The following is an 11,292-nucleotide window of genomic DNA, read 5'->3' as shown; positions in this document are numbered from 1 at the left end:
AAAAGGCATACCACATAGTTTGATTGGTCATTGCAAATTGTCCTGTGATTAGGCTAGGGTTAATCAGATTTGATGGGGATTGCTGAGGCAGCATGGGTTGAATGGCTGGAAGGGCTTATTCCAGGCTGTATCACTAAATAAATAAATGAACCTGGAGTAGAATGCCTATTCTTGAGTCAGATGCACAAATGATATCGCCTGCCCAGAAGAACTGTATGAGTCTAGTTGGGCTGCATGGATGAAGTTTTAGATCAAGGAATGGATGCTGACTTGATTTACTTATACTGCTAGTGGGTTTGGAGGATTTTTGTCAAAGCATTGCCAGTTGTTCTCTCTGTCCTTGTTTCGAAGGTAGTCTGTGGTTCAGAAGCATAATTGAAGGGCAGGGATCACAGGTGTTTTGTGTTGGAGTTGAATTGTTGAGTGCACACTGAAATATAGAGGTTGAAAATATTTAATGTAAGAGGAATTCAGAGTATTATTAAAGACTATTTACCAGGCACTGGTTATCCTAAAGATAAAGGGAAAAATATAGTCTTATTTGTCACACATGCATCGAAACATTGACACACAGAGTGAAGTGTATCATCTTTTTGCGTCACTGAACAACGCGGCTTGAGGATTGTGCTGGGGACTGCCTGCAGGGTTCACCACACTTCCAATGGCAATGTGGCATGCCCGCGACTTACTAACCCTAACTGTACATCCTTTGAATGTGGGAGGAAATTAGAGCACCCAGAGGAAGCCTATGCGGTCTCGGGATGAACCAACAAACTCCTTACAGACAGAAATCAGGAGGAAATCGGTGATCACTGGTGTTGTTAAGTGATTGTGCTAACTGCTACACTATTGTGCTGCCCACCCGTATTGCCCCGTGACTTTTAACAGCCGCTTGAGCCTTTGTACCAGGCAATCAAGGCTTTTATTTCTAAAGGATAACATCCTTCAGCTCTGAAAAAATAAGGAGTATCACAGTGGGAGAGATGATGTTACCCACAAAGTGAAGGAATTTCAGACGGTGGATGTACTATTTATGGGTGGTAATTATTGCACAGTGAAGATTTTTGAAATCATGAGAAGAGTTTTGCAAGCCATTTCCTGACAACTGAATCACAAGAGGTCAGGGTTCAAGAAACAGAGAGCGCTGCCTGGTAGGAAAATAGAAGAATACTCAGCTGGGGAGGGGTGAGATCATGAAGAAATTTGAACATGAAAGCAGGGGTCTTGGAATGAATTTACCCCTGATCCTGACCAAGGATGGGACAATATGTGTTTAAAACAGCCATGGCTCCATACTAAACGTGAAGGTGAAAAAAACAGTGGTCTTGTACAGCACAGAGACCCACCTCTCAGTTGCAGATGTAGGATCTTTGTTCCTTTGATACATTCATGAATCATTTTATGAAGTTCACTTTGGTTTGTGTGACTTCATTCTACTTTAATCATGAAAAAAGAACTGGTGACAAAGGACACGTTATACAATGAAAATGCGCATTGTCTTTCGTTGCTTTCATTGCCGAAGATGCAACCCTTATGGGACCAGAAATAAAATTACAAAAGCGAATAAATGCAGAAGCTGGCCCGTTTCATGCTAATGTTGCACGATTACCTATTAACTGCCAAAACAAATGGCAGAAATGAGGAAAGTGACACCAAATAAAAAATGTCACAGGTGATCGATTTATCGCATCTAATGTCCTGGCTGTATGGCTTGAACAGACTGGTTGACAACACAATACTAATATTATATTATAGCCTTCACGGCGCTCAGTGCGAGATGATGTATAACTGTCACTTCAAGTGCCATTCACTGTAGGGGCTTGGGCGGGCAAGCATGGAAAATGGAATGGTTAGGATTAATGATTCTGAAAATGATGGGAAGATTGAAATTCCATCATTCCCTCGCTGCATGCAGATTGAAGTATACCTCAGAGCAATCTCGACTTTAAAACAACAGGGCAATGACAGTTCCATTTATGTTTTTTTTTTAAATGCCTACAGACCTTTTTGTTTTATTTTATTTCGTCTTTAGACCTAATCAGCTCTCTTGCTGTGGGAGAAGTTCCAGGAGGCAATGATGCTAATCACATGCAAATATAATGCAAATTACCAGCACCCTGAGCCAAATGGGTAAAGTTTCTTTATGAAGCAAATTAAGAGGGACTTGCTGAGCGAAATGGTTGGTTGATCAGTGACTACATCAACTGCCAGCTGTGAATTCCAGTTTACATTGAAATCTGTAGTTTGCAAAATTATGTATAATTTTTTGTCATTAAAGATGCCAGGCTCTCTATTCACTGGATCTGCTCAGGAAAGATTTGGTACATTTACTTTATTTTATTCACTTAAACATATTACGTATGGTTGGCAAAAGAGATTATCATTTCTTTGTGGTTAGTATGCTGTATTTAAAATGTAGGAATGAATAATAGATATCTTTAAATAAATTTGCCATTCAATGTCTTAAATAGGAGTCAAATCAAAGCAGTAAACTATGATAATGTAAATCACAGAAGTCTGATGAGGAATAAAGTCAAGTGAAAATACGTAAATAGATTTAATAAAAGGGACAAGATACTACATAGTCTTCTTTAGTAATTCTACACTAATGATGCAGTAAATTTTGCAATAACTTCTTCATTGGACAACATATTAGTATCTCAACAGGACTCACTCATGATAAGATATCAAAGAAACATTTTTTAATATTCTATGGTACTTTACTTTCTTTCTCTTCCTCGCTTAGTTTATTTTCCCCATAAACCAGCTTCCACCAGACTGCACTCTTTCTCCTTGTATTCACACTATTCAATTATTTAGTATGTCTCTTCTAACCTTTTCCTGCATTACATGCAAGCAACTTAGTTTTCAGGATGTGAAATTCTTTGATTTGCAACAACAGTACTGTGCAAGACATAAGATCTACAAATGACAATAATAAATAAAAAGTGCAAAAGAAAGGAATAATGAAGTAATATTCATGGATTTATGGGCTGTTCAGAAATCAGATGATGGAGAGGAAGAAGCTATCCCTGAATCACCCAATATTGGTCTTCAGATTTCTGTACCTCATCCTTGATGATAGTAACAAGAAGAGAGCATGTTTGAGATGTGGAGAGTCCTTAATGATGAATATGGCTTCCTGAGCATCATCTGTGAAAGTTTTTGTCGATGATGGAGGTGGTTGTGCCAGTGATGGAACTGGCTGACTCTATAACCCTCTGCAGCCTCTTGTGATCCTGCACAATGGAGACTCCGTACCAGACTGTTGTAGAACCAGTCAGAATGCTCTCCACCATGTATCTGTAGAAATTTGTAAGAGTCTTTGGTGACACACTGAATCTCCTCAAACCCCTAATGAAGAGGAGCCACTTTGGAGCCCAATGTCTTGTGACGGTTCACCCTCTTGAAGAATGTTCTGACATCAGCGTTCAAGACAGAGATCACAAAGTTGCCAAGTGCTGTGGGGGATGAACACCAGTATAGTATTATTCTCCATTTAAGAGCATGCATAAAAGGCATTGAGCTCCATGGGAAGAGAAGCATTGCTGCCAATTATGCTGTTAGGTATTGTTTTACAGGAAGAAATGGCATGTAAACCCTTCCCTAGCTGTCATGCATCTAATTGTGTCACTAATTTCACATGGAATTTCCTGGGAGAATGGGACTTTTCACCATTACACCCTTTCCAAAGAAATGATCTCCTTCCACCTCAGAAACTTATATCTGTGTAGAATTTTATAATCCTTTTCCTGAGGTATTCAGAATTATCTACTGCCATAAACACCTTACAAGGATTTACCCTTTTTGACTTTCTACAAACAATTACTAATTCTTCAGAGCATATATTGAAATATAACTTTTTCATATGCTGTTCAACCACGTCATGTTCAATGTCTTCTTCAGATTGTAAGTGCCAGGAAGCTGCAGGAATCACACTTATCTATCAGGGTTCTCTGTCTCCCATCTTTATATTTATTTCTACTCAGTAATTGTATCCAATGTTGATCATTAGTTGATTATTCCTTGTCGCTTTTCAGTAACTTCATCCACTTTCATTAGATGGTAAATTTGGAGTAAAGCTGTAACTTTGTCTCCATCTTCCTAGTCCACTGGAAGGAGCCACAAATTATTTAAGCATACAGAGTTGTAGGTTCAGAATCCTCATCCAGAGAGAAGCAAGAGACATCAAAAGAGAGTACGAATCATTTTTTAAACTCAAGAGATTCTGCAGGTGATTGAAATCCAAGCAACACACATTAAATGCTGGAGGAACTCAGCAAGCAAGGCAGCATCTATGAAAAAGAGTAAACAGTCAACTTTTTGGACCAAGATCCTTCATTAGACTCAGCCCGAAACATCAACTGTTTACTATTTTCCATAGATGCTACTCAGCCTGCTGAATTCCTCCAGCGTTTTGTGTATGTTGTGGGGAAAAAACAGTTGATGTTTCAGGCCAAGACCCTTTATCAAAGGGTCTTGGCTTGAAATCAAGTCCTGATGAAGGGTCTCGGCCCAAAATGTTGACGATTCACTTTTTCTCTGTTTCCATAACATCATTATCCTTAGGATCTATATTTTTATTTTAATCAAAGTGAACCATTCCAAAGCAATTTTAAATACTTTATCTAATTAGAAATTTGTAAATTGCTTAATTTAAATGTGTCAGAGAGGCTTGAGTTTGTAAAATCAGTCCCAAACTAAGGAAGTGACACATAGTTAGAATGATTGTATTTCACAATAATACTAAACCAAGATTTCCTCTGTGAGAAATGTGAAGAACCTCTTTGCACATTTTTAACCAAGATCAGGGAGCATTCTTGATGTCCTGTCCAACATTTATCTTTCAGTTGATGCAGGCAGTTACTGGTTCGTTTCATATGATAATGAATTACAGAATTAAATTCACAACTAAACAACTGTGTAAAAACTCTATCTTAAAGTAAGTAATAATTGTGACACACTGTGGGCTGTCATAAAAACATAAAGGCACTATAAAATGCCAACTCTTTCTTCACTAAAACTGTATTTCTTACAATCTCGTGGTGAATACTTTAATGAATAATCATCATCATTAGAATACTAATAAACTCAGCAACAAGGCAGCAGTACAAATACGTCTGAAGACACCTCATTTCTGCTACCATATTTATCTCACACAATGTGTTCTCCTCAGAACCAGATCCTAGTAGAATTCATGACTTTTCCACTACTTGCACTTACTCTCTAGCTCTTTAGTCATGTATTATTTTGTGCAACTGAAGTATAATTTTCTATATTCTATAGATAATTAAGTACTGATATTGTGCATTAAGTTCCACAATCTTACACCATCTTTTCATTAATTGTCAATGCACAGTTAAGTCTTTCTATTTACCAGGTCATACAACTCACACTCAGTTTCTATATTTCAATATATTCACATGTAAGCATATTAATTTATTGTCCTGATCACACTCAAGTATGTCTACATACACTACACGTCAATGCTCCTGTATCTGAACAATATAATTAGAGACCTATCTGTCAGAGATTGCTGCAAAAATTTTTATTGCCTATTACGATACAACTGTTTCACCTATTTAGCTACTCTGCAGAGCAGTAAATGCACTCCAATTACAATATTCAATCCTGTGGATTGGTAATCATACTTGATCAATGCAGAGTTTAAGAGGGTGGAAATGCTCATGGGAAAGAGAGAGAGTGTGTGTATGACAAAGAGAGTGAAGGAGAGTGGGGGAGAGGGAGAGTGAGAAAGAGAGAGAGAGAGAGAGGGAGAGTCAGTGAGAGGGTGAGGGGGAGCGTAAGTGAGGGGGGAGAGTGAAAGAAAAATAGAGAAAGAGTGAGGGGGAGAGAGGGAGAAAGAGAAAGAGAGAATATCAGATTCCTTTATGGCATATTTGAAAATGTCGGTGTTCTATGATAATATCTTCCACACAACAATGACATATTTCAACTGTCTAATCACCTTATATCCATGTCTCTGTACTTTCTATATAAACAATGGATAATGTAATATATTGTATTTGACTTTAATTTCGAAACTTGTTTTCACAAATTTTGCAGAAAGGGCAACACAGTGTCAGAGCCAGAAGAGCTGTTGTCTCAGCTCTAGTGACTTGGTCTAGATCAAGTCTAGATCCCCAGTGCTGTCTGTGTGGAGTTTGCAAGCTATCCCTGTGACCATGTGCACTTCTTCTGAGTGCTCCTGTTCCCTCCCATATTTCAAAGATGAGCAGATTGATGGGTTATTTTGTCCCGGTACGTTTCCCCTAGTGTGTAGACAAATGATAGAATCTGGTGGTGGAAGGGAGTTGATGTGAAAATGGGGAGAACTGAAAGGGATCAGTGTAGGATTGGTGTGAAATAGGGTGCCGGCTGATTGATGGCAACTTGATAGGCCAATGGATCTGTTTTTGCACTGCATCAATCTACAGCTCTAAGACCATAACCCTAAATATGACCATCTCTCAGTGCTATGCAGCAATGTGGACAGTAAAACTGTACTGCAAAATTAGTCGCCAATACAAAAATCTGTACCCAACTTTGGAGCAAAACTCGCTCAATACTTCATTGCTTTTGACTGCTGAATACTCTGTTGTTCCATTAAATATAAACATTCGGAAGACAAATGTGCTATTTTACAAACAACAAATTAAAATAAACTTTCATCATTCTTTCAGTATCATGGAAGTTTGACTGTGTTTTGTGTTACTGATGCTAGTTACTTTTCATGTATGTTTCAAATTAAACATGTTCTTCTGCTTCCCTGTTTTTTGTGGTCGCCGTGTTTTAACCGTATGATAATTTTGATACTCACACAACAGTTGAAGCCTTTGGGACTCAGTACTGAATTCAACAAATTCAGATAATCATCCTTTCACGTTTAAGCCAGAACTGACCTGTTTCAATTAAGATATTAGACTAATAACATTATCCTAGTTTTTCTTCTTCCTCAGGTTCTATTTGATATGTTCAATATTGCCGTATTCACTTTTATTTCATTTTTTTCCCAGCAAATCTGCATCAGAATATCATTGTTCCAACATTGTTTTTCCTCCCCATTTCCTCATTAATCTTTCTCTATCAAATCTTCTCTGAAAAGGTATTCGTTACCTTCACTTAGCGAGCTCTTGTGTCATTTAGGGTACATAGAGTCTCACAGAGTTACACATAGATACAAGGCCTTCAGCCCATTGAATCCACACCAACCATTAACCACCTACTCCAATCCTATATAGTCACTATAATAAAGTGATTATATGTTAATTCTCCTTTTTTATTCTCCAGCATTCTTATCAACTCCTCCCAGATTCTATCATTTGTGTACACACCAGCAAATATTTTGAACGACTAATTAACCTATGAAACTAAACATTTTTGGCACGTGGGAAGAAAGCAGAGCACCTAATGGAAACCCACATGGTCATAGAAAAGAGGTGTAAACTCCATGCAGACAGCTGATATTTTGGTTATGAAACAGTTACTGAACCAGTCCAAAGGATTGCACGAGTAACTCAGACAAACCAGTTTAAATCCCACAATGGCAGGCAAAAAAAAAGCAATCATTAGCATTGATGACAGAAAAATTACCAAGCTGTTGTAAAAGCACATTTGGTTCACTTACATCCTTTAGGCCCTAAACTTAAGGGGGAGGCCATTTGGTATTCTTCAGACAGTCAGGACTATTATCATCGACATAAGCTGCAAAATTTGTTGCTTACCATGAAGAATAACAAGGTAATAGTTATGCGTTCATAAGATATACAGTCATAAATGGGACCATTTGGCCCATCGAGTGTGCTCTGGCATTTCATCATGGCTGATCTATTTTCCCTCTGAGCCCCAATCTCCTGCCTTCTCCCCGTATCCCTTCATACTCTGACCAATCAAGAATCTATCAACCTCTGCCTGAAATATCCATAAAGACTTGACCTCCACAGTCCCCTGTGACAACGAATTCCATGGATTCACCACTTTCTGGCTAAAGACATTCCTCCTTATCTCTGTTCTAAAAGGAGCACTCTATTCCAAGGCTGTTCTTTAGTCTTAGACTCTCCCACCATAACAAACATCCTCTCCATGTCTACTCTGTCGAGGCCTTTTTGATAGGTTTCAGTTAGGTCCCCACTCATTCTTCTGAATTCCAGAGAATACGGACCCAGAGCCATCAAATGCTCTTCATATGACAAGCAATTCAATACTGGGATCATTTTCGTGAACCTCTTTTGAGCCCTCTCTTGTGTCAACAAATCCTTTCTAAGAAAAGGAACCCAAAACTGCTCACAAAATACTCCAAGTGAGGCCTCACCAGTTCTTTATAAAGCCTCAACATTACATACTAGCTTTGATATTCTAGTCCACTTGAAATGAATGGTAACATTGCATTTACCCTCCTCACCACTGACACAACCTTCAAATTAACTTTCAGAGAATCTTGCACTAGGACTCACAAGTCCCTTTGCAACTCAGATTTTTGAATTTTCTCTCCATTTAGAAAATAGTCCACCCTTTTATTTCCTCTATCCAACTACATGCCCATACACTTCCTGACACTGTATTCCATCTGCCACTTCTTTGCCCATTCTCCTAATCTGTCTAAGTCCTTCTGAAACCTCTCTACTTTGTCAAAACTACCTGCCCTTACGTCTATCTTCATATCGCCTGCAAACTTTGCAACAAAGCCATCAATTCCATCAACCAAATCATTGACATATAATGTAAAAAGAAGCGGTCCCAACACAGATCCCCATGGAACACCACTGGTCACCGGCAACCAACCAGAAAAGGCTCCATTTATTCCCACTCTTTGTCTCCAGCCAAACAGCCACTGCTTTATCCTTGCAAGTATCTTTCCTGTAATACCATGAGCTCGTAGCTTGTTAAGCAGCCCCATGTATGGCACCTTGTCAAAGGCCTTCGGAAAATCCAAGTTCATGTACTGTTCAGAATATTGATGACGGAGGGGAAATCTTCAGGATGAACAATAGTAGTAATAAACATCCAGTTCATTCAAAGTAGGGAGAAAAAGATATTTGGCTAATAAAGGATCCAAGGGATATGGGGATGGTACTGGAAAACAGAGCTGAGATAGATCAGGTTAGATATTGGTGACTAGCAGAACAGTTCTGTAATGCCAGAGTGCATATTCCTAATTCTTGTTTTCTTGTGAGCTTATCAAGATTCTCTTGGTTTCAACTTCTTAACAAGCAATGTCTTTGCTCTCTCAACTTCTTTGTAACTTAAAACACACCTGTTTTGTCAGTTCTCCAGTTTTGATGAAAGCTCATTGACCTGAAACACTACATCTGCTTCCCTCTCCCCAGATGCAGACTGACCTGCTGAGTATCTCAGGCACTTTTTATTTTCATTTTATACTTGTAAACATACAAATAATCTAAAACATATACATTTCAAAAATACTTATCTGAAAATAACAATTCTGAATCATATGAATTGCATCTTAAAATATATTTCTCTATGCAATCTCAAATTTTACGTTAGTGTTAATGTTGAACAAGAATGGGTTCATATCCTTTTCTCCCTTCACCTAGCTGCACACTAATGTATAAACTCCCAAACTCCTGCATATTTATAAATGTCCTATTTAAGGACACACTGAATCATCTACTCAATCGTCGCCTCATAGACATGGAGATCATATGAGCCTTTTTCTGTAGATTATGCATTTGTCCCCTATATTCCCTTGATGGTTTCTCTGTAATTTTTGCCAGCACGCTGATGAGTGAAAACATATGTGGAAACAATGAGGTGATGATAATTTACTAAATAGTGAGGAAATACAATAGTTACACCTGGTTGACACCAGCATTTCTCATGAATTTATAAGTGCTGCATCCAGAGTGGAATCGTGTAGCGGAAATTGCAAGTTTGGCAATGGTTGGTTACGTCTCCATGGAGGATACACATTTTCTGCCAGCTCTGTTTCTTTAACCATTACTGTCCTACAAGCACGTTATGCCAACAGGCTAGGATCATACTGTCAAACCCTGCAGTTACTGGCATTTAAGAGCTAACAAGTTCCAACACGACAGCTCATGAGCTGGCATTCACTTAATTCAAAACTAATTTTCTTAAAATGTGATTAACCTTAAAGTGACAGGGAAGTTTTGTTGGAAGAAAATAATAGTAAAAATATATAAAAATGTGTAGAAGAAAATGAAAAGGAATGCATTTTTGGTTAAGAATTGCATTTCTAGTGCTCAGTTTATTTTGAATACAATAATAATAAATTTGCTGCTAATTCATGAATGATTTTAATAGATTTAAATGTATTTGTTTCATTGTCATGAGTTGAAAATTATGAAGTGATTAACTTAACAGAATTGAAAATTCTTGTTGCAGGCTTGGAGTTGAATCATTAATATCCAGGCTTAAAGTCATTGCAGTCTCTTCTAAAAACATTATTGGCATATTGCTGCATCCTTGTACTCAGCTCATCCCCAGATCTTACATTTATAGTTCCAATGGAATCATCATTAACTTATTGTTAATCATATTTATTTTTTATAAAAAGTTCCTGACAACCTATGCAGTAAGAAAGTTTTAAAACTGCATGTGACATTCACAAAACTTGGTTGTGCACCCCTTTTTTAATAGATATTTATGCTTTCTGTTTTGGTGTCACTGGCCTCTCTTGCTGAAATATTTTCATGGAATATACTCTAGTTGATCATCAAAAGGGAAAAAAATACACTTAGCATGTTATTAGTTCCTGTGGCAATGTTACATCTGTGCACAGCTGCTTCTGGGTAGAAACTGATATGCTGTAGTTACAACATAACCCTGCTGACTTCAATGTGGACTAATGAGAATATTTTAACAATCTTTTCCCCTTAGAATGTTATTTAGGGTTATTGCTTTTGTTTAAAAAAGAACATTATATTGTCATTTAGCATCTTTCATGGATTAGTACCAGGATTGAGTTGAATGTCAAGAACTCTGCTCACGTATATATTTCTCTGTCCCAGATATATGAAGCTAATTGACTCACTAGATACCTATAAATGATTTAATAGATGTGCCTGTAAATGTCCCTTCATGTTGAAACACTGTGGCAGCTTGTGATGAAAGTAGGCCATCCTGACACTTAATATCTGTCCCATATGAAGATAACTGCCATTATATTAATATGACACTGACTATTCCGAGCTTACATTACAGAACATCAATGTGCTGTATTATGTAACGATTGAACCAACTCTTTTGATTCCTAAAAGGGTGGAAGTAACAAAAATGAGAGGGCAGTCATCAATTATAAACATGGGCAAT

This window comes from Hemitrygon akajei, chromosome 12 (genome assembly GCF_048418815.1).
Source record: "Hemitrygon akajei chromosome 12, sHemAka1.3, whole genome shotgun sequence".
NCBI classification, from domain to species: Eukaryota; Metazoa; Chordata; class Chondrichthyes; order Myliobatiformes; family Dasyatidae; genus Hemitrygon; species Hemitrygon akajei.
This window is presented reverse-complemented; position numbering follows the sequence as displayed.